This window comes from Thermobia domestica, chromosome 1 (genome assembly GCF_964235325.1).
Source record: "Thermobia domestica chromosome 1, izTheDome1.hap1.1, whole genome shotgun sequence".
NCBI lineage: Eukaryota > Metazoa > Arthropoda > Insecta > Zygentoma > Lepismatidae > Thermobia > Thermobia domestica.
The window spans coordinates 213,854,440-213,878,333 of record NC_137454.1 but is presented as its reverse complement, the minus strand read 5'-3'; the positions used below and the strand labels follow the sequence as shown (position 1 = coordinate 213,878,333).

The following is a 23,894-nucleotide window of genomic DNA, read 5'->3' as shown; positions in this document are numbered from 1 at the left end:
TTATTATTATTATTATTATTATTATTATTATTATTATTGGACTTTAGTTTCCACGTTATTATGCAATCTTCAAAATAAAAAAAAAAAAAACTTACACCATCCTTTTATCAAGTAGATAAATATCATTTTTTCTTCACTAGCAAGAGTTATCTTACTAGTATTACGGAAAAACGATCGTACATTTCGCATTGGATAGGTGGTAACCCTACTCACCAGAGCAAATGGAAGCTGTCCGAGTAATAATGAACGCTGAAATAGGCGATTAGGAAAGAAGGAGCCTCAGTCTGTAAGAGCTATGCAAACTACTCACACAATTTTCGTTGCGTTAACGCAAATCGTTACGGAACGAGGCTCATTATATCCAAAACAATTCCCATAGACCCCCAAAATGCACTGTCTTTACTCGTATAATTTCCTTTTACTCTTCACTCACGCCCAAGAAACTGATTTCTTTAGAGGCAACTGCTTTTACCTGGCGGCCGTTCGTACGCTGTGGGCGGAGGTGGAGCGAAGGGGAATGCTCTGGTACGATTCTTACTGTAGTAGCTAGAGAGTGGTTTCTGCTGCGTTGTCATACTGAAGACCTCTTAAGTTCGCGAGACAGGCTGCGTGCAAAGAATTCAGTGTATCTTTCTAAATACATTCAATTCTCAGAAACTTTTATCATTGAAAGAAGATACTAAATTATAAAATTATTAATATAATTTAGTTCATATTATATCTTTATTCTGTAATATTCTAGGGGTGCTGCCGGTAGTCCATTAAATACGCCACTGTCTTGCAGACTGTGTTAATTTCTCAACACATTCCAAAATAAACTTGTAGTCGAAGGAAAATACCCCTGTACAATATGGAAAAGATTATAATTTCTCAGTTTACAGTATTTTTCTCACAAAAGACTTGAAAAATCAGTTTTTCTAACGTTTCTTCTGAACCAAAACATCTGTCTCGTTTGGGATTCAAATGACAGGTCTGCTATGCTGACCATGAGCATCCGAAGGGGGAGGGCAAGGTCGGGCCCGGCCCCCTGTCTCACGAAAATGTGTACGTCATATAGCAAACCACGTATACTAAATACCAGACGTAATATAGCAACCATGGAATCGGCCTTCCCTAGAAAATTTTCTTCGGGCGCCCATGACCCTGACTGAGGACCTTTGGCTTTTCTTCACTAGTATTTTGGCATGGAGGAACTAAAAATATCAACTGAGTATGAGTAGTGCAAATCAAAGGTATACACATGTATAAAGAAATCGATTGTACAATCGATAATAATTTAGATCAACTTTAAGTCAAAGAAACCCATGAAATATAAGTATCACTATTAATATTAAACAAACTGAAAATAGTTCGGAAAATGTATAGGTAAATATCGGTGTCCATTTGTCGATACCGATACCGAAATATAGGTACATCCCTAATATATATACACATCTAGAGTGCAATTATTACCTCACATATGCTTACGCCACAAGCTTAAAAAAAGTTATAACATCAGGATCACAAATGGAACATAGTCCATGCAAGCAGAATCTCTCTCTCAATATCCATGTACTCTCAATACCACTGCACTAAGAGGCCAGCCTTCCCTCTGGCTACGCCACTGTATAGTGTATATGTAGGCTGAGTTCTGCAAAACAAACTAACATATTTTCCCCAACCAAACTGCTAGGTAAAGGAAAAAGAGAAATGAATTTTCAGAAGTAAATATCCATAACTTAAATTCCGACTTTTCCATTTTTTTTTTCAATTTTTCATGAAATTCCCTGACTTTTGAGGATTTTTACGAGTAAGTTCAATTCCTTGACCTTTCTAGATCGGTGGGAATCCTGGTATATTATGAAATGTAACTAAAGAGTACAAATCTCTAAATTTCACCTGCCTTTCACTATGCAATTTAGTTTGGCATTTGCGTGTCGCTCCCAGTAGACAACCTTGAGAGCCATGCGGATGTGCTACAGCAAATTCCATTACACTCAAAATCCAATAATAAAGTCCTTATTTATTACAAAGATAATCCGAGCTAGTATGAGTGTATTTTTAAAACAAAATAATAATAATAATAACACTCATGTTCCAGTTCGAACTACCTTTAGAGAATGACTACAAACTGCCTAGTACCTCTCTGCTAACATAATTTTCCACAAACATTAGCCGAGGGAAGAGAAAGAGTGAACAGTACAATACGGAAACTATACAACGGAATCAGTCACGCAGATGAATATGAACTAACAATAACATAACAATGATATAATATGTTTAGATCTTGTCAAGCATTTTGTATGTTGTTACTATTTGTTTACTTTTATAAACTTTTATACTTATTTGTAACTCGGAGTACGATGTCGTAGCCAGTAAAGCGTCTATGTACTTGTACTAACTGGACAGGCTCGATCCCGGAGGGACCGGGAGATCTTTCGCGTTCTACCTTCATTTCAATGCGACTCGGGGATTCAATAATTCTCTGTAAAATGGGTATTTCGGGGGAAAAAAAACTGGAGGTAGAAGCAGTTGAAATATCGTGCTGACTGCATCTGCTGTATGTGCCGAAGTCTAGAAAATGTGGAGCACTATCTCAACCAGTCTATGGGCCCTTCTATGGCCTGTCCCAAATGGGGGATGCCTTGGACCCAAGAAAACTTTGAGCTCCCCTCTCCCTTACTTGTTCGTATTATTGTGTGTCAGCAAAACAAACTCAAAAACTGGTAAAAGACAAAATATTATACTGTATCTCTAGGATACAAGTTCGACAACACTAGAAAAATGTTTGTTTCGTTCTTGCTTTGGTACTAGGAAACACGCCAATCACATTTTCAAAACCCAGCTTCACAGTCAGGTCATCTTCTATTGATAGTACAACAGAAGATTCACGTGCTCCTCAGTTCGCGCAAATCTTCCGTCCTAGACCCGGGCTACTGTGCAAATACGGATCTATGGACATCCTTTCGTTATCTATTTGTATTTCTTATATTAGAAAAATGTTCAAACTTGTAGATTAGGTTTTTATTTTTATTTTTCACTTTTTAAATTATTCTTGTTCAAAAACCACTATTGATATACACACACATTTCCTCCTGTACTGTAAAACAAGAATACAGAACTTATGCGAATCGAGTTTCATAACTCAAGTCCCCTTTCCTCCTTAGTACCGAGGGATTTGAGGGGGTCATTATCGCTACCACTAATCTCACACATTTTATAACTTCATTCTTATTACATGAACAAGGAACACTTTTTCTACCGAAATACTTACGATATCCTCATCCTCAATGTACAGGTACATAGTAAAGACATGGCCTGAAAACTAACATGTTAGAAGAAAATATGAGCAACATGGTAGCTCAGTGGTAGAGCACTAATGTTTGGTGCGTCGGGTTTCTCGTTCAATCTCTGGTCACATATCCTAAGTTTCCTCTGGGTTACCCCCACAGTATTATTACACCTACAATTTCACAACTATTCAGTTTCATTAATCATCCCTCTCCTTTAGCCTAAAGGACGTAAACGTGGGACGTAAAACTAAAAATTTAATTTGTTTATTTCATTTCAACAAGAAAGCATACTATAAATAGTAATAACCTAAATTAGTTAAGAGTTTAGTCGAAGTGCAAATCTCATGATGGCAGTATCTTTTATCAAAATATCTTCCAACAATATTGAAATCAAGCACTCACGAAATCAATTACAGTAGGCACTAGCAAGGTTAGAACATAAAATCCAGATACTTTTAGAGAAAATTAGTCCCTGCAAACTATACGGAAAAGCGCAACAACAAAAGTAGAATATATTTACTTAACTATACATGTATACGGAAAAATGAGAGAAATTTTATTTTCAACTGCAATGTCGAAATTGTTAGCCTTGGGATGTCATCGTACTTATTACGTAGATAAGAGGCGGAAAAGTTTTATTATTATTACAATATTTTATTGATAGAAATGGAATCAATCATTGACCTAAGTAAACAGATATACACCCGGAAATTTGATGACTTTACTTAGGTTGCATCTACTTGTAATTTCTCCATATTACTTACAATAATGTCAAAGACATTAGAACTACTTCAGTCGCAGTCAAGTAGAATTAAAGCGATATATAATAATCTAGACAACATATCAAGACCTTGGAACAGAAAGGGCGAACTCGAGAAATCGATTTTTTTTCCTCGCATCAGACAGGTCTGGACAACACATAGATACTGTGTATTGCCCTGGTTCGCCCTTAGTATTCTCACAGTTTTTAGATAAACAAAGATTCAGCCTTGCTATCTTGAAGTACTTGCAAAACTTTCAGCTTGATTTCCCAACACCCCGATTTCAGGATTCGCCCTTCCTCTTCCAAGGTCCTGATATATTTACTGTATGTTGATTGGAGTTTATAGCGTCTTTTTTCATTATAGAGGCTAAATGAGACGAGGTCTAATTTTTACAGTGAGACTAAAGTTTGAAGCTGAGGTAACTCCATCCGGGACTACATGGATCAGCCACGACGGTACACACAACATATAAGATCAATGAAAAGTGATTGATGACAAACAGTGTTTCCTCGTAACGGTTAGAACTTTGAGAATAAAGTTATAAATTATGTAGTGTTGTTTCCTTTCTGTTTCTATAGTTAAGATTGATTGAAGCAGAAAGCACAAATGGCAATCAGTGTTGTTGATCTCTTTACAGGAATTTATTAACTTCTTGAAAGATTTGACCCATATATAGGGACAAGGGTGGATTAACCATTAACCAAAATTAGACTGTGCTTGCGGCATCAAGTATAAAAAAAAAAAAAAGTGGAAGTATATAAAAATAAACATTAGTTCTCATCTTATTCTAAGTTTTGTTTGCATTCGATATGGTTTATTATTATTTATATTCTAAATTACACATATATGGGGGTACCAAAATCTTGTAAGTGTTTACGACCCCTAAAGGTCTTAATCTGGCTCTGTATCTAGGGATATGAATTTCTTAAAAATCCTCCGCTTTTCATAACACATAATCTGTGTTTCGTCTGAAACTCAAGTCTTACCTCTGTACTGTTTGGGCTTGAATTTTGTCATAGACAAAGAAGTAATTTCATCTATTTCATCTATCTCGAACATGTTTAAGAAAATAAAATGAAATGAATCTAAACTATTCCATGATTTTGCCGGCTAGGCTAAAAGAGACGGTGATGATGAAAAATGATGGAAATGGTGGAATAAAGAAAATGGGAGGGAACAGAAGAACCCCACGCACATGGTGTCTGTCCACCACAAAGCTCACTTAGCGTGAGCTGGGATCAAACCAAGGACCCCATGCAATAGAGGTGAACGCTCTACCACTGAGCCACCGCGGCCCCTCAAACATGTTTAAGAATAACTTTCTTAAGATAAAAAGTACCACTGAATACGCAATGTGCTTTCTCAGAAGTTCCCTGACAAGACCTGCATCTTTCAGTCGATATCGAGCACGGGGAAAACAAGGCGAATTCGCCTCAATATTGAGAAAAAAATCAACTATGCTTTCATGAAGAACTTGATCTATTTTCATGAAAAATGACATTTACTTCATTTGATGGGGGTTATTGCTTCAGGCTGAAATCTGTCCAGGGCAACATGTGAATCTATTCCCAACTTTAAAACTGTGATTTGAGCTACAGTGTCACTGCGAATTAGTCGTATTGGCTGGGGTTGAAACAGACGAACAAGATTAGGTGGTTACCGACTTTAAGAAAAAAAAATATTTGACAAATACACAATCGGATGACATACGGTTCAGCAAGTGCTGACTCGAGTTCGAACTGACTGGGGTTCCACATGCGCTCCCAAAAGTATTCTCAAATGGCTTTTTAGCAAAGTAAAGACCTACTTAAAGCGCCGTCTTGCTCTGAAAACAATGGGTCATTCCATTACATGAATACTATGTTTGTCAATAAATCCACTGCATTACAACAAGCTCCAATAATCAAGCCTTTACATCAATAACCAACTTTAACATCGACCAACAGTAGGTGAATATAATTAAACAACAGATATATGTACTCCATAGGTTATGCTGGAATACGTTCTTTGATTATGAATGTGAAACTAATACCTTGCAGGCTCTAAAATTTATCTGATTATCCTGAATGCCCTTTACTCCCTATTTTCAATTTTCTTAATTCCTTATCTTTAACAACTATATAACTTTACGCTAAGTGTCATGCTGTCATCAGCTGCAAAGCGAGACAAAAACAGTCATAAAGATAACTTATCAAAACGATCGTTAATCAATTTCTATTTGAAAGATGTTTTATGAAATATTCGTTCTCAAAGATAGATAAAAACCAGGTGTTCAAATACAACATTACAAAGAACTTCATCCCCAGTTTCTGCTCATTACCTAACTGCATTTATTTGCGCACCAGTCGGTAGCAAACGCTAACAAAACTTTGGATAACAAGAAATCACTGTAACATCCTACGTTCAGTTTCCTTTGCAGCTGGCTCTTTTATAGAAACTTCGTATCTCCTACATCACTTGACCCATTTAAAACATTCTCAGAAACAATAGTGGAATATCGAGTGCATAACTAAACAAAATTACCAGGTAGACAATTTAAAACATCGGCAATTACTCATTTCTTCACTAATGATTGTAGTATATTCCCTACATTGCACAGTATACCTCGTGCCTCAAATCATGATAAATATAAAGACTTAAGACACTGATCCGCAACAAATCGTTCTCTCATTAACAGGTTTAATATTATTTTCGTATCAAATTATCCGCACTTGTCATTTAGACTTTTACAATTTAAAACAGTGTTGGAATAGAGAAAATCTACCCATACAGACCATCCGAGATATATATTTTACACAAATAATAACCACACAAAGTGGTTGTTTATGGAATCAAAGCATACTCTGTGTTAAAATGTTAACATTTTTATCGTACTAATTTACTCGTATATTAAATATAAACCAACTAGTACATCTGAATGCGTCGTTTAGCTAAAATCCTTTGTCATAATTAGAGACCGGATGTTAGGCAAAATGCCTATTCTTTAATATTAAAGAAATGATCAAAAATAACGTTTCAAAGTTTATGTGGGGGGGTTATAGTTTCGATTTAAGCCAATTTTATTTTGCCTATTTTGCCTATTTCGACCTTTACTGCCTAAATAATTGCTTTAGTGCCTAATGTTGCCTATTTTATGCATTTTCTTTAAAATAAGCCTTCATTGTAAAAATATATAATTTATACAACATAAATAAAGACGCATATATACATATAATAAGTGTTTGTAAATACAAATACGTTCTACGTTACAATGTATATACAGGGTGAACTTCAAAGATGTGCATATACTTTGGGAGGTGATTAATTACATCAAAAGAAGACAAAAAGTCCTGTTGTATTTTGTCGAATTCTGTGTCGTGTACGAGTGACAGTGGTGCCAACTGGGAATCGAAAATCAAATCTTGACAATTGGAACGGAACAGATAGGTGTGCACATACGTTGAGAGGTGATTCGTGACAGGTAAAGAAGACAAAAAGTCCTCTTGAATGTCAGGAATGTGCGCAGTATGTGCACACTTTTATGTCTTGTTCCAATTGTCAGGATTCGATTTTCAATTTTAAGATGGCACCCCTGTCACTCGTACACGACGCGGAATTCCACAACATGCAACAGCACTTTTTGCCTTCTTTTGATATGCATCATGCAACAGGTCTTCTTTTGATATCACGAATCACCTTCCGAAGTATGTGCAGATCTTTTAGGTTCACCCAGTATGTATGAATGCATAAGAAGCTTCGTTTTTATATGTACAATAAAATAAGATATTAACAAACAGGTATGTTTCTATATTCTTTGAACATTATCTATGACCTGAACCTATTTTTTAATGGTATTGAGTATTTATCTTCATTATTTCGAGTTACATTTTAGTGCCTATTTTACTGCCTATTTTTAAAAATTTTAGTGCCTATTTGCCTGCCTATTTTACAGGTTTTTAGTGCCTAAACATCCGGTCTCTAGTCATAATCGTTAACTGAGTTGCTGTTAACTTTGTATTTAATACTGCACCAAAATTTCCGTAGCAGTTGAGCAAGTAAACGCCACACAGTTACTATCTAGAACAATGGTTTTGGTTATGGCAATACTGAAGGTTTGAAATTTAAATATGTTCGATGTTCACTGCTCTACAATTCAACTATAACCACTTGAGAATCTTAGAAACTTACTATTTATTCTTGCCTTTACAGGGTTCCCACTGATCTGGAGAAATCTATTTCCCTGACTTCTCCCTGACCTTTAGCAGGAAATTCCGACTTTCATGACAAGTGTCAGATGATGCTGATATATAAATAATAAATAAGTAACGGTGAATATTTATAAATGAAAGCATTTATTCTATAGAGACAAATAGTAATCAATTGCTCATACGTACATTCCACTTACCTCCCATAACAAGCTGAGCAACGTCCCATTCTGTGATCATTTATGGTGGGCTAAGCTGAAATTGGTGTACGATTAATGTTAGAAAAATATATTTTATAAAATTTCCCTGACCTGTAGGAACCATGCTTTAAATGTGGTTTCCTCTCTCCAAGACACCAAAAGAAAAAGAAGAAAACACTATTCGTTAAAATTTAGAGGAAAAATGTATTTGAGAAAATTAACAGCAACCCAGTCAATGAAATATCACAAAGTATTTCAACTTCACGACAGGACATATTCACAAGTAACAATTGGTTTATATTTTCTGTTGCCTACCCACAGATCACCGAAACATGCTAGGAATCATTGGTGGTTGATGCACGGAACTTGAAGGAAAACCAAGTTTCCCTTCTCTGGTTCATGTTAACTCTTTGGCGCGTAGCTTTGCATATATGCAAAGTTTACTTTGAAATTGTGTTGCACCATGTAGTTTCTAGTTCGGACATAGAAAAGCAGCGTTGCGTATCAGCTAAGATGCCCTTTCACAAATGAAGTTCTGAATTTCCCGCTAGATGTCATAATAAGCCAGCGTTGGACTCCTTGTCTTACTTGCTGCACGCGGAGTTGTCATCTTGTCACCTTTGAGTTTTCTTTGTTCGTTTAGGTGGACAGGTTTTGAACTGTTGATATTTTTCTGTGTTAGAAGTGTAATAAGTGCAAAAGTGCAAGTACGCTGACATTCGTCGCGTTTTATTGGTTTTCTCTGGTTTCAATAGACTTTGCAGATATCAACGCGCAACTTTGCCTAGACTCTATATGAACACACCTTAAAATATCCCAAGATCCCATATTATTTGCATTAATGGCTTTTACAAAAATCATGTGTTTCCTACACCGAAATCACTCCAAATTAAAAAAAAAAAAAAAAAAATCAGTCTGATCGGAAAAATGGTGCGTTAAAGGGTTAACTTTGCTCTAGTAATTCAAAATAGAAATAACACACAGTCTCTGAGCAAAGCACTGTTTTTATTAAAATATCAATGTGTAACATTTTCGCCAACCAACTAAACGTTTGGTTTTATCAGACACATTAGCAATCATACCATATTATCAAAGACACATTATTTATCATATCAGATAGATAATGTGTCTGATGAAGCCAAAGGTTTCGTTAGCTGTAAAAAATGTTAGCCATCGATATTTTAAAACAACATTGTGCTTTGTTCAGAGACTACCTTTTTCAGTTTACCTCGCATTTTCAAATGTCATACAGCTATTCTTCAAAATTTCTGCTCGAAAACTCGGATTAATAAGAAAAATTCTCTTATCTTTTGAAAAAATAGTCGTACAATTAAGCTCTGCGAGTTACAACTTATTCTAGTCTTCTTAATTCCAGTAATCCCATGTTCAATAAACTTTCGCATATAGTGAACCGGCAATTTTGCTGAAGTAATTATTTTTCCTTTACCTTTTTTCCGATTTGAAATTTGAACATTAGAGAAATATGACACCAAGTACCCCTACGAAATGTTTCTTTTAAAACAGATTTACACAGTTAAGCAGAAATATCAATTTATGATTCGATTTTAAAGTTACTGTCAATTACAGATGAAAAAAAAAAAAAAAAAGTGAATTTCTTTGTGATGGAGTCTTCTTCCTTTTAAAAAAGAAAAACAAATTTTCACTTTATTTTGGCTTCTTATTTTCTTCTTATTTAAGTACCACATCTGTTTTGCTGCAGACAATTCTACAATGTAGAAACGCTACCGCATAATATTGCTTACCATTTGGAATTCAAGTTTCCCATGAACTCAGTTTCCGTAAAAAGATGAGAAAATTACACTTTTGGTACCCGAAGTAAGGAAACAGAAAACAGTATTCTTGCTGGTGAAGTTAGTTCGAAGACATTTTCGAAGATGATTGTGAGCTGACAATGATCAGCTTCAACCTTGGCAAAGATTTATCTTTCATAAACATATTAAAATATAATAATTTTCTCTTTTGCTTGCAATTAAATTATTTACAACTAGAAACATTCTATTCACATTCTTCTAGTGTTTAACTATGAAAGCGCACGTAAACTGCACGAAAGATTTTCACAAATTCGTCTAATACAACGAAGAAAATGATTGGATGAGGAGTACACATAATAGTATATGTGAATTTCGTAATTAATTTCAGGTACGAAATATTATGATTTCACAATACTGCTTTTCTATTTTTACTTTATTTCATTTTTTTTTCTGCCACGTCAAATAGTTCAAGAAGATCTTTTTCTAGACCTGCGACTGTCGCATTGAATTTGTTCTCCATCTGAAAATTGTACACTTTCCAGAATTCGTGCAGGTGAAGGAAATATTCCCATTTTGTGCATAACATGGTACTGGTACCTACATACAATTTTCATGTCCAACCAGTTCAATTTCTTTACATAATTTAAATAACAGACACTTCGTCATATCTCGATGCAGTTTTAAGATACTGCTCTAGCTTGCATATTAGAACAATTTAAAGTCAATTTTCTACACCGAGCTTTATGCCATGAAATATCTCTATCTTTCTGTCTTGATTTAGAAGCTACGAGGTCAATATTCAGAAAATTTTATACAAACTTTAACAAAACGTATGCATAACGCAAAAATATAATAGATTTAAAAAAATAGCGTATGACATAGATCTCCCACTTTATTAATATTTTCAGTTAAAAAAAAAAAAAAAAAAAAAACTGAAATTATACTTCAAATCAAACATCCAGAACCAGACATTATGACAACAGTAAATCATTCGCGAAAGATTTACGGTAAGTATGAAAATGAGTAGCTCGTGGGAGCTTAAATAAGGGCCACCAAACACAAATTATCGGTTCTCTAGCTTGAAATGAAATGAAAATTCATTCCAACTACGTGCAGTTCAACGTCCGACGATTATGCCCTTTATGATTAAGGCAAGTGAATGGTAGAAAAATTGTTGAAATGAAAATATGGGAGGAAACGGGAGTACTCGAGAAAACCCAGGGACACGATGTTGTCCACCACAAGGTTCTCTAGTTTTAAAAGCCTACTGTGGCTAATTTATGCTTTGAATATATCACTTTAGGCAACCAGAGGCCTAATTTGTAGTACCTAAAATGTTGGTTATCTCATAAAATTACAAAATGCGTATTTACAAGCTATTGCAATACACAACACACAAAGTTAATAAATTTTAATTAACGATATTCTACCTCTTTGTCAGCATTTCATCGCCAAACAAAGTTCTGTTTGTCCTTGTCACATCATGCAACAGGTATACAAAAGACTAACGTTGAGAACTGCAATCAATATAAAACGGTTATCGACCAAAGACCGTCTTTCTCATTTCACCGAGACAACCATTTAAGTTACTTAACACGTAATGTCAAGTGCAGTGTTTTCATTACTGTGTTATAGATTGTCAGTTTTCAAATTGCTTCATATTACTATCACACTGACACTAGATACATTAATCTACTCCTCTCAGAGTTAATAAACTTAACAGACTATTTAAATATACATTACAATAAATAAAAATTACATCCAAATTATAAAAATCTGCGAAAGGTTTCAGGGCATTCCCCATCTATTCTTCAGCGCATTTAAAGAGAACTTGTTGCTACAAAAACGACATGATGTATTAAATTCTCTGCTTGCCCATCATGTAGGTTATGTCATCAACAAGTTTTCTTCAAATGTGCTATCAAAGTAGCGACAATCGGAACTACTTTATATTTTCAAACAATAACCTCAAATAGACCCATTACTGCCATCCATGACAACCATTTTCAATTTTCCTCCGTATATGTTTCAAAATTATTATTTCGAACGTTCGTACAAATAAATATATACTGTATAAGGAAAAAAAAAGTAAACAGGCAACTTCCATTTCATCTGAACTTCGTCCTGTTGCGAAGTCCACTTTCCACGCAACCTTATTATCAGCAACTATTCTCAACAAATAGCACGATGCATGTTGATTTATTTTCTCCAACGCAAACTTTTTATCATTATTATTTTTACTTTGAAAAAAAATAAAGGCTTCCTATTAACTTTTGTGAATAATCCGAGATATCTTCCCTTTCTTCCTGTCTATAGTTTGATATTGAGCATTGCATCAAAATAATAAATTCCATTCAATATCTTCGCCCCATTCAATAATTGTGTTAAGTCAAACCACCATGCACCTTTTGGATAGTTATTTTGTGTATTCACATATTGTTAACGGGAATCTCAAATTGTGCCATCAAATTCGAATGTCCCAATCTGGTGCTAATTTCATACCAGGGCAGTAAACTGCTCTTTACTCTCTTCAAGCAGTTTCCTTTCCGTATTTATAGGAAATCAACGTACTGCTTCTGTGAATTATTCGCATTTGATCGTTCATACTCAGACACGCATAAAAATGCTGGTTTCGCGCATAAAAATGAGGAAGAGCCTTCCTTACAAGATGGAGAAGGAGTTATTTAAACTAATGTATTTTTTATATATAAATAAAAAAATACATATAGTTTACATACATCTAGTAGTCTTTTTCTATTAAAATGCTAGTCACGCGACTGAAGGACTCCTAAGAAGACATCCTTACAGAGTCAATATACTTGCACTAAAATTAAAGTTTGCCAACAGAGGAATGTGAATAATTGCATTTGCGTACCTTTATCTACCTACGCATTTACAATCAAAAAAGTAAGAAAAACATAGCAATCCAATCATAAAACCACAAATAACGTCTTTAATGTAGCTAGTTAATCATAGAGAGAGATATTAACTACATCACTTCTGGGTAACATTAACTTCAACACAACAATGTACAGCCACATTAACTGAATTGTTCTAAAGAGCCAAATACACTGCACGCAAGCCAACTTTTAACTACGTGAAAGCAACCGCATATATTATACTCTGGAGACAAACGAATACGAACATTCAATAAAAGAGGAGAATGAAAGAAATCACTACTCCCGCTAACGTGACGGAGGGACGCACAAGCCTAAAATCCAGAAAATGAAGCAATTCTCTACAGAAGTCCGTGAATCTCTCTTGAAAGTTACTTGACGAAGCCGTATCTCTTTAGTTTTAAAAATATCCTCGAGGTATGCTTTCCTATCAATATAAAAATAAACAACTTGTTGTTGACTCCATTTCTTCATACAACCGACGATACTCATCTATTGTGGTTATAATTATTCAAAATCCTTTGCACTGGCGAAATCCATAGTTTTGCTGTGGTGAAATACATGTACTACTACTCTTGAGAGAAAGGAGAGCATATAAAACTTCTTCCGTCTTTTTCCGTGTAAATAAAGATCTCCCTCCATCCACGTTTTTTTGTCTAAAGTAGTTTCCTACTCCACACTTTACGAACAAAACGAAGAAGTAATTCTATGCAACACTGAAATTTTCAGACTTGATGTTCTCCACATAACAATAATGAAATGCAATTTTTGATACTAAACTACCCAAAGTTTCTTAACCTACAAACCCCTGATATGTCACACTACACATTATTATACACTACACGTATGTCTGTTTTTAATGCCATTTTTTCACCTCAAGTTTATTGTCATTTTAATTTCAGACATTTCACGTATGCTTATTTATTTGTATTCAAAGAAGAAATGGTCAAAAAAGACCGGATCTACTAAAAAGTATACGCGTATAAATAAGCAAAATCAATATCATGCTGTGTCTCTTACACAGGGAAAGATGGGGTAATAAGAGACAAAATGGCTGGTAGATTGGTTTATCAGAAAAACCGAAAAAAAATCAACAACTTACTGTAAATCCACAGCTTAGCTTACTGTATCTTTTTGTGTACAAGCCTAAAAAATTCATTGCTTTTAGCCAACTTCTTTCCTGCCTTTCAAAAAGTGTCTACCAAAAAATTTAGATACCTAAAGTCAGTCTTTTTTGTGAAAAATTTGTTTTACAACTTAGTTATAAATGTTTCCGTAAAAAATTGGTTGCATAAATTTGTACAGCAAAGTGACACTTCTAAGTTAAATTGTTTCAGTTCTTCTCCGATAAACGAGCTTACCAGAAAATGCGTGTCTCCTATTACCCCATTTTTTGTTTTGTCGGGGTAATAAGAGACAGTCGTTTGGTCTTTTCACGTTCACTAGCTCAAGATTAAAATTCCACTGGTCTCCTCATGATGATATTCAGGAACTGAATAAAGTGTTTACCTTTCATGGTCCTGTAATTTTATTAGGAAAATGATCCGTTCATTGTCAAAAGAGCATAAATTGCGAATATTAAGAGGCTTTATTCTGTTAAAAAGAAAGAATGTTTGATTTTAAAAAATTTTGGTCTATGCCTAGTTTCTATTTTAGGTCTTAAAGTTTCATTTCATTACTGTTAAAAGTATTCACGCAGGCTCCTTTTTATTTTGGCATAGCCTGTGTAAGAAGACAATGTAGCATAACGAGTCGTTTTATGATGCAGACCCTACTTTTTTTAATAAAAAGGGTTTATATAACTACAATGTGTAATTTTGCCATTCCAAAATGTTCGGAATGAGTGAAAGACTTCATAAATTACGAAAGGCTGTAATTTGCATTGTTTGTAATTTAAAGCATTCAACTTTCAAGTACGACTTTCACTAACCTTAATTTTCACATTCCTAGCAATTGACAGAAAAGTAGCCAGAATTAAGGAACCATGTAAAAAAAAAAAAAAAAAAAAAAAAAAAAAAAAAAAAAAAACGCAGGGCAACAGAATACATCTTATGCATATCCCTTGTAACCCCAGTTTAATAACAAGCCACAGCATCAAAGAAATCTGGGCAGTGTCTCTTATTACCCCATACGGGCTAATAAGAGACAACAACTAATTTCTTTTTTAAAAAATAATATTTTTTCGCAGTTTTCATGTACACTTACGTCCAAAATGATTGTCGCACATCTATAAGTGTCTTCTTGTAACAATATAATTTGATAATGATTTTGCAGGGTACTTTTAATACTGATATTATGTGTATAATCGAGAAATGTATATTTGTGATAAATTTCATAGGAAAAGAATTATAAGTACGAAAATTAGAATAAGTAAAACAAAATGTTGCTAAATGGACAAGTTTTATTTTCGTTTTATTGTTCTTATTTACTGCTCTTTAGACATGAAATTTGCCACATACATGCCTTTGCAGATTATACACAAACTAACACTATAAGAAATACCGGGCGAATTAGTTATCAAATTATATTCCTACAACAGCATATTTATAGACATGCGACATTAATTTTGGACATGAGTGTACATTGGGAATAAAATAATTTTCTATTGTGTTGCCGAGTAGTAAAATATATACACAAAGAATCAGAAATGCTGAAAACTGTTAACATTTTAAATTACTTTTGTCTCTTATTATCCCATCTTCTCCTAGTTTTCATAGTGATTAAAAACCAAACGTGAATGCAAAAGATACAATTTATCATTCTTATGTAGAAAGTTAATGTTTACATAAAACAAGTTAGCCAGATGGAACTGTGTTAGCATTGGTACTTCAGAATATGGTAACCTTACTTATTAATGCAGTTTGAACCTCCGAAATATTTTTTCAACCACTTATTTCGTATTTCTTCTCTTCAGTTTGGTGAAAAGGATAACTTTAGCCGTCAGAATGATATTACATTCTAAGATTGAGGAAAAAGAAAGATATATTAATCTACAGAATTTCCACCTAAAGTGCTAAAATTATTTTTAACGAACACAAGAAGAAAAAGAAGACGAAGGAAACATGAATTAAGAACTTCAAAAAGTAATCCGAAAATATAGACCACATGAATTAGGAGACACTAAGGTTTGCGAAAGATCAAAGAAAACTTATACCTCAAGATGCACACATGGGTAACAATATTTGACGTCCTTTATATGAATTAGTGTGCTAAAATCAGGGTTAAAAAAAGAAAAAGTATTTTAATTACAACCCATATGGGTTTTTCGTTTTTTTCCTCAAAATATTTCAATGTCTTTGGAGTAAAAGTGTTAAAATATGATTTACATTTCAAGATTGTCATTGTCACAATTTCCAACCATCTTCAATTCATTTCTGTTTTGAAAAAATGGCCGCCATTTTTGAAATTTTATACTGGATCGCCGAAAAAATGTATACAGCAAATTTAGATGTCTCGTGCTTTTAGCCTCAAAATTTCAACTTAAAAGACCGAAAATTGCACCCCGTAGTGTGTATGTAGTACAGGCAGACAAACAAACAAATGTAAATCGAGTAATCCCAGGAGCCACTGGTGCATACAGAATCTCTGGTTCAATCTTACGAGACTCACAAGAAAACTCAAGGAAATATCACTCACCGATTTGAATGAAACTTTGCATACTTGTAGAACATCGAAAAATAATCGACTTTTTTTTTTTTTTTTTATTTCGGCAATGGTGCAGGTTTAAGGGTATATTTATTTCATATAAGACGTTTTGAAACATTTATTTTGTAAAACATGAATTATATCTTTGTTTTAAATTAATATATTTCGTGTTTATATTTGGCGACTGTCACTGACAAGGGGACTTACGGAAGTGTCACTCACAGAAGTTTGAATGAAACTTTGCATACTTGTAGAACATCGAAAAATAACCGACACTATTTTTTTTTTTTATTTCGGCGTGGCGCGGGTTTAAACACCACCCTATGAACGGTAGGGGTGGTCTCTGAGCATACACAGAAAACAATCATTTAATGTAAAAGAAAACATACTGTCAGGGGAGTTAGAACAGTTGATGCAGAATCTGACATCAAAATTACAAAATTCAAAATGGCGGATCCAATATGGTGATTACAATTACAAAAAGTCTTCTGATTTGAAATTCTCTGTAGTGAGGCAAGAACAATTATAATTGACAGGGGTTATTGCGAGAAGGTTGCTGACCGATTTGAAACCCCTTTCTGTACGTATTTTAATGGAATGCTTGATTAAAGTGCGTCTCTACACCTCACTATTAGGGGCGCTTATTTAAAGTGAGTCCTCTCGCCTCTCACTTACTTGGCTGCTTATTGAAAGTGAGTCCCCTCGTCTCCCACTACAGTCCAAAACAACCTCTTTAAATCTGAAAATGCTCTTGTGAAAGCATCAAATTAGGGAAAACTAACAGCAAGTATTGTGAGATCATAGTTTCAAGGGGTTTTGCTCACAGCGTCTAATGTAAAGTCCATTTTGGCATTTGATTCGTGGAGTGATCTCAATTCATCAACTTTTGAACCTATTTTAAGAACAAAAGAGTACCTCAGAATAGTTTCCTGCAGGAACAACTGGTAGGATTCAGCCTCTTGATTTGTTCTTCTTTAGGCCGTGGAAAATCTTCTTAAGACATTTTTCTGACTATGTCCTTCTATACAACTATAACATAAATTTGCATCTCCATAATAATAAAATAAAGATCCAATCACTGATTCATATGTTTTCTCCCAGATTTGCAAATCTTATTAGGTATGCGTGGTGCAAAATCGGTTATTTGGAAGAAAAACCACCTGCTTCTGAAAATCCCGTAACATTTTTGTTTCAAAGATTCTGCAGCATTTCGCAATTTGTTTACCGTTATTTCCATAATAAGTGTGCGTGGTGTAAACGATGTTCATACATCACACATTTTTGTGAAATATTATTACTGTAAAACATTTCCTCGATAAATTCATAATTATAACAACTGAGGATATATGAAGCTCTGACGTAGTGAGAGGCGAGGGGACACACTTTAAATAAACAAATCGACTAGTGAGAGGTGAAAGGACTCCCTTTCAATAAGCACCCAGAATAGTGAGAGACAAGGGGCTCACTACAAATAAGCCCCCTAATAGTGAGAGGTGTAGAGACGCACTTTGAGTTGAGTTGATTTGATTTTAGTTTAGCGTCCCTTTCAGCAGCGAGGCTATATGAGATGTGGACCGAATCAAGCAACCCGTTAAAATACGTACAGAAAGGGGTTTCAAATCGGTCAGCAACCTTTTCGCAATAACCCCTGCCAATTATGATTGTTCTTGCCTCAGTACAGAGCGTTTCAAACCAGAAGACTTTTTGTAATTGTAATCACCATATTGGATCCGCCATTTTGAATTTTGTAATTTTGACGTCAGACTCTGCATCAACTGTTCTAAACCCCCATGGCAGTATGTTTTCTTCTACATTAAATGATTGTTTTCTGTGTATGCTTAGAGACCACCCCTACCGTTCAAAGGGTGGTGTTTAAACCCGCGCCACGCCGAAATAAAAAAAATAGTGTCGTTATTTTTCGATGTTCTACAAGTATGCAAAGTTTCATTCAAACTTCTGTGAGTGACACTTCCGTAAGTCCCCTTGTCAGTGACAGTCGCCAAATATAAACACGAAATATATTAATTTAAAACAAAGATATAATTCATGTTTTACAAAATAAATGTTTCAAAACGTCTTATATGAAATAAATATCTTCCAGCGTAAAATAAATGGTTTTATTGTAGAAGTTCACTTTCGATACTTTGTGCGTTCAATTACGGAATTTCCCGAGCACTTGTTGCAAGACGGTTCTTTCCCGAAAATTAACTTAAAACAATTAAGAAAAATATAATTAATATTTTAAATTAAATACTTTCCACCGTAAAATAAATAGTTTTATTGTCGAAGTATTTACTTTTGATGCCTTGTGCATTCAATTACAGGAAGTAAGAGAAACACCGAGGGATTCTCCCACACCGTGCAACACTGAACTAAGTTACTGTGGAGAATCATTTACTATCAGGAAGTACGGCAGATTCTGCGGAGTGGTGATCCTTTCACATTGTGCGATAACTAACTTAGTGATTGTAGACTAGAACTAAATTAGAAAATATCTTTCACGTTTCAGTTTCAATGTTTTGTAATCTTTTCATCTCCGAGATTGTGTAGACTGGAAGATTTAGCTATATTTCGTAGAAAATATCTTTGGAATATCTACAAGATTAACTGTCCTTCGAGACAATTAACTTGAAAAATAATGAATTAGTTCTTGTATGGAATATCCAGAGCGTCATAAATAAAGACTTCTTATTCAAGACAGCATAAATATACAATACCGGTAATAACAATTAATATTGTTATTAGATCTCTTTATCTTTGTCTTCAAAATCAGTAACTTCCAAATTGATTAATTGGTGAACTTTCGGAGGGTTCTCTCACAGCTAATATCATCTACCGTCTCTGGCATGAGGTAAAATGAAATGGATAAGGCAGCAAAAGCTTGGCCACTTTGCGATCTCACATAACTTTAAACTAACCAGCCTCAGCCGGCTTGGAACTCCTTATTAACGGATGCAGGCAATACTTGGCCTCTTTCCGTAACAAAAGGCTAAAACAAAAACTCGATCTATGTAATAGTTGAAAAACTTAATACAAACATTCAGTAAATTGTTTTACATTTTCCTAAATTCTGAACATCGCGTACCGGTACATGGGCAAGCTTCGATTATAGTATCGGATACATAATTGTCTTTCTATTATGCATGGACTATAAACTCCTTAACTATAAATTTTGTGGAAAAAGACCTACTTTATAAGGACCACCATATTTAGACCTGAACCTAACAGTAGGTGAACCTAATAGACTATGTAGGATAAAATCCCTCTAAAACAAGATATTGATTTCGTGTCGATTGTAGACCTGTATTTCTATAATCAAAGAAAATATATCATTCATCTCTCCTTAGAAAATCTTCCACTTAAAAATCAAAGGGATAATTTTGGAACTGGGGGGCCAAAATCAGACTTTAAAAAAATACCATGTTTACAGGAGAAATGAGTTGATGTTACGTAAGAGTAATTACCAAGTACAAATCTAACCTAACCCAGCCTAAAACATCAAAATAACAGAAAATATGAGAATAAAGGGTAAATGTTTAGCAGACGAGGCCCAAAAGTATGTAGAAAATGCAAAATTTACGGGAGAAATGGAAGATGCAAGACTTAGATCTAACATAACCTAACCAAATTGGCCAATGTTTAGCAGAAGGGGTCCAGCAATTGTTTCTGAAAAATGTTACAATTTCAGCCATTTCTGATCCCATTAGGTTAGTTTAGATTAGTTTCTGTTACCTTATGTTAGTGCAGGGTCCAGCATAATTTTCAAAAAAATGATAGAATTTTGCTTATTTCTACTAATATTAGGTTAGTTCAGGTTAGCTTTGGTTGTTATGTTAGGTCTAAGAACTTGCATTATCCATTTCTCCCGTAAATTTTGTGTCTTTTGGACCCCTTCTGCTAAACATAACCCTAGCATTTTTGTGTTTGGGGGGGAAGCTCATTCTTTGCTTAAAATTCGAACTTTCTTCGGACAATGTTTAGCAGAAGGGGTCCAGCTATTTTTTCGAAAAATGTTACAATTTCGGTAGTTTCCGTTCACATTAGGTTAGGTTAGGTTACGGTACTTTATGTTAGATTATATTAGTGTAGGAGTCTGGCATAATTTTCGAAAAAATAATAGAATTTAGTTTATTTCTATTAATATTAGGTTAGTTTAGTTTAGTTCAGGTTAGGAACGGAAATTACCGAAATTGTAACATTTTTTTTTTTTAGAAAAAATAACTGGACCCCTTCTGCTCAACATTGTCCAAATCCTAACCTAAATCATCAAAAAATACAGAAAATACGAATTTTAAGCAAAAAGTTCTGGCACCCCAATCCCAAAAATATGTTAAATCAAACTTCGTGATACGCATACAAAATTTTGAATAAGCTCCTAATGTCAAATTTGTTACTGACCTTGTACTAGAAAACAAAATACGCGGAAGTAAAATAAAGTCAAATGACTAACGTTAAGTCTATATTGTATAACAAATGTTGACGTCATGAAATCTTTCATTATTTCTTATATATCATAGTAAAAGATGTGTAATGTAAACAATGTAAAAGAGACGTCAATATATACCTCTAAAGGCCATAACAAATCTAATAATATTTGAGGGTATTGACTCCGAATGTAGTAGTATCTGTCTACGCTTGTTGTATTTGGCAACAATCTCACTCTTAATCAAAACAAGAGATAATTATTACAAAATATGTTAACACGTAATAAAAAGATCTTTTCAATGAAAACCTTTTCAAAAACAATGCTTCACCCAAAACAAGCATACAAAACGAAACAATCTTTCAAATTCGTTGTCATAATTAAGTGAATTGAATAATAACATCAAACGTTAATGTATAGCTTTCATTAAACCGTTAATTTTGATATTCAGTTGTGTTATTCATTAAGGACTTCTGTAAATCCAATATTGTGCTGTTTAATTACCGCCAAATACATAATGCTTTCCTAAATTGTAATTTCTGCTACCTCTGTCTTATAAAACACTTTCTTAAAATTACGATTGAGACATCTTACACATAAGGATATAAATTAAATATAAACAACCTACCTCATCAACGAACACAAGTAAATAAAGTACATTTCCAACACACGTATGTACACATGAACATCTTAAGAAACAACTGTGTTTAGTATACTATGTTAAGTCAGTCTCAGTACCTCCACTATTTCTGCCATTCATGCGTATATTGCCATCTGACGATGTCGTTCTTAAGTTATTTAAGTCTCTTCCTGCATTGAGCTGCCCTCTGTTAGCGTATCAACAAACTTCTTTCTCCGGAGTTGCGAAAAATAGCCTACATACCACCCTAGAGGGTAAAATGGAAAGAATGCGAGTAGGAAGAAGACAACTTATCGATGATTTCAAAAATAAAGGAAACTGAAGATTAAGATTTGGGGATTAAGAAAGGAAGATGAAGATCGAGGAACGTGGAGGAAACATTTCCAGAACTTAACCTAAGGGGAGAAGGGAAATCTCATTTTAGTCTCAGGACTACCAACAGGCAGAATATTAATAATAATCATTTTGTAACAGTAGCGTCATTTCAGATTTGGCTTCGGGGGGCAAGACCCCTTGATATAAGTAAAATTTCGCGTTTTTCACTGACTTACTACTATTCTATTGATAAAATCTATATAAATCTCAAACCCAGGGGGAGCAAATGCCTCTCCGTGCCCCCTAAATGACGCCCCTGTTGTGTAAGTTCATATATTCACATCAGGAAATAGAGAACTTACTTTTCTAAAGTGGATTTTTCTTTCCGGCAGGAGCTAAGATAGTCTCGCTCAGATAGTCTCGCTGCTAGAAAAGACGCTAAACTCAAACTCAAATCTAATCATTAAGTGGAAATTTATTGTCACGTTTAGGTAGTTACAGGCCTGTATCCACGGGAGGCTAGGACCGGCCACCCCCCGTAAATTTTTACTGCCCCCCTAAAATTTTCACGGTAGACTTGCAAATGAACTGTAATATGGTGATGAACTATAATATGGTTGGACCGCCCCAGGGCCGTGCCGTGGAAAATCAGCGCCCGGGGCGAGAGTATACGACGGCTTCCCCATACGTATATTCCAAGCAATTTTTCCTTTTCTCTCCCGAATTTTTCTCCCCCTTACTTCGGCGCCCGGGGCCGTCGCCCCGCCCGCCCTCCCCCACGGCACGGCCCTGGGCCGCCCCCCCAATCTTACATTTTTGAGCTGGCTGCGGGCCTGGGTAGTTAGCAATAGTTTTCTGATACGAGTTTTCTCGTATTGCAAAGTTTTTGAACTTGGAACAATAAAGTGTCTACTGGGAGGGTGAAGGAAACGACTACTCTCTACTCAGAGGCTCACTTTTTCTATTTGTAGCATTAGTTCCTTAGGGGGAAAGTCTTTTTTCAGGCCCATTTCGAGACCCAAACTTGGCAAACCAACTGAAATGTCTGATACTTAACACAGATGTTATCATTTTAGTTGATGCAAACGTTAGCGAAGCTTCTACGATGCGACTTCAATGCTATTTTGTGTGCTTGTTCATCTGTTCCATGATAACCCTCGCAAAACTTACCCGATTGTAATGAAATTTGATAGTACCTTATGTATTGTACCTTCCTTCTATTTACAGAAATACTCATGTTGTTTGAAGTTGAAATCCAGCAAGAATAAGTGGGAAAGCTAGGATAAAATCTGCCCATGTTTCAAATTTGAACATAATACTTAGTTATTGCTTATTCTAATGTGTATTAAATGTTTCTATGTTGTTATTTGTAATACTTAGGTTAGATTTAGATCATTTTGCTAATTGTAAAACAACATCATAAAAATTTAAAACTAGGATGTCGTACCCAGGGCCGGCGAGAGCGGTTGCGGGCCCCGGGGCTGAGCAATCCCGGGTCCCTTACATGTTCCCTTATGACTTTTTACGTACTTACCACTTAGGACGGAGGTAAACTAAAATGAACATTATGGCTTATTTTGAACTCTTTATTAAACCATTAATGCGTTTAATTTATATGTTAAACAGTATTGCTATATCTCCAATTAAGTGAATAATAAGAACTCTGAACCTAACCTATGTTCACTGTTCGCTGAAAAAAACTCATTAATTCACAATTTATGATTTTGTTTAGACCCTATACTTGTTGGTTCTAAGATTTTTGAAGGCTTCAAAACTAAAATG

General features: G+C 34.7%; 1 protein-coding gene across 2 annotated transcripts in view; it reads right to left on the bottom strand.

The window, feature by feature from the left end:
* LOC145693608 (phosphatidylcholine:ceramide cholinephosphotransferase 2-like) overlaps positions 1 to 21,940 on the bottom strand; it is a 391,824-nt gene extending 369,884 nt beyond the window's left edge. The window contains exon 1 of one of the 2 annotated variants that reach the window (XM_081769752.1): positions 21,786 to 21,940. The gene's annotated coding sequence lies outside the window, so the exon portion shown is untranslated. The remainder of the gene's footprint in view (positions 1 to 21,785) is intronic. The other variant, XM_081769788.1, reaches the window with a different exon arrangement.
* Between the last annotated feature and the right edge of the window lie 1,954 nt (positions 21,941 to 23,894).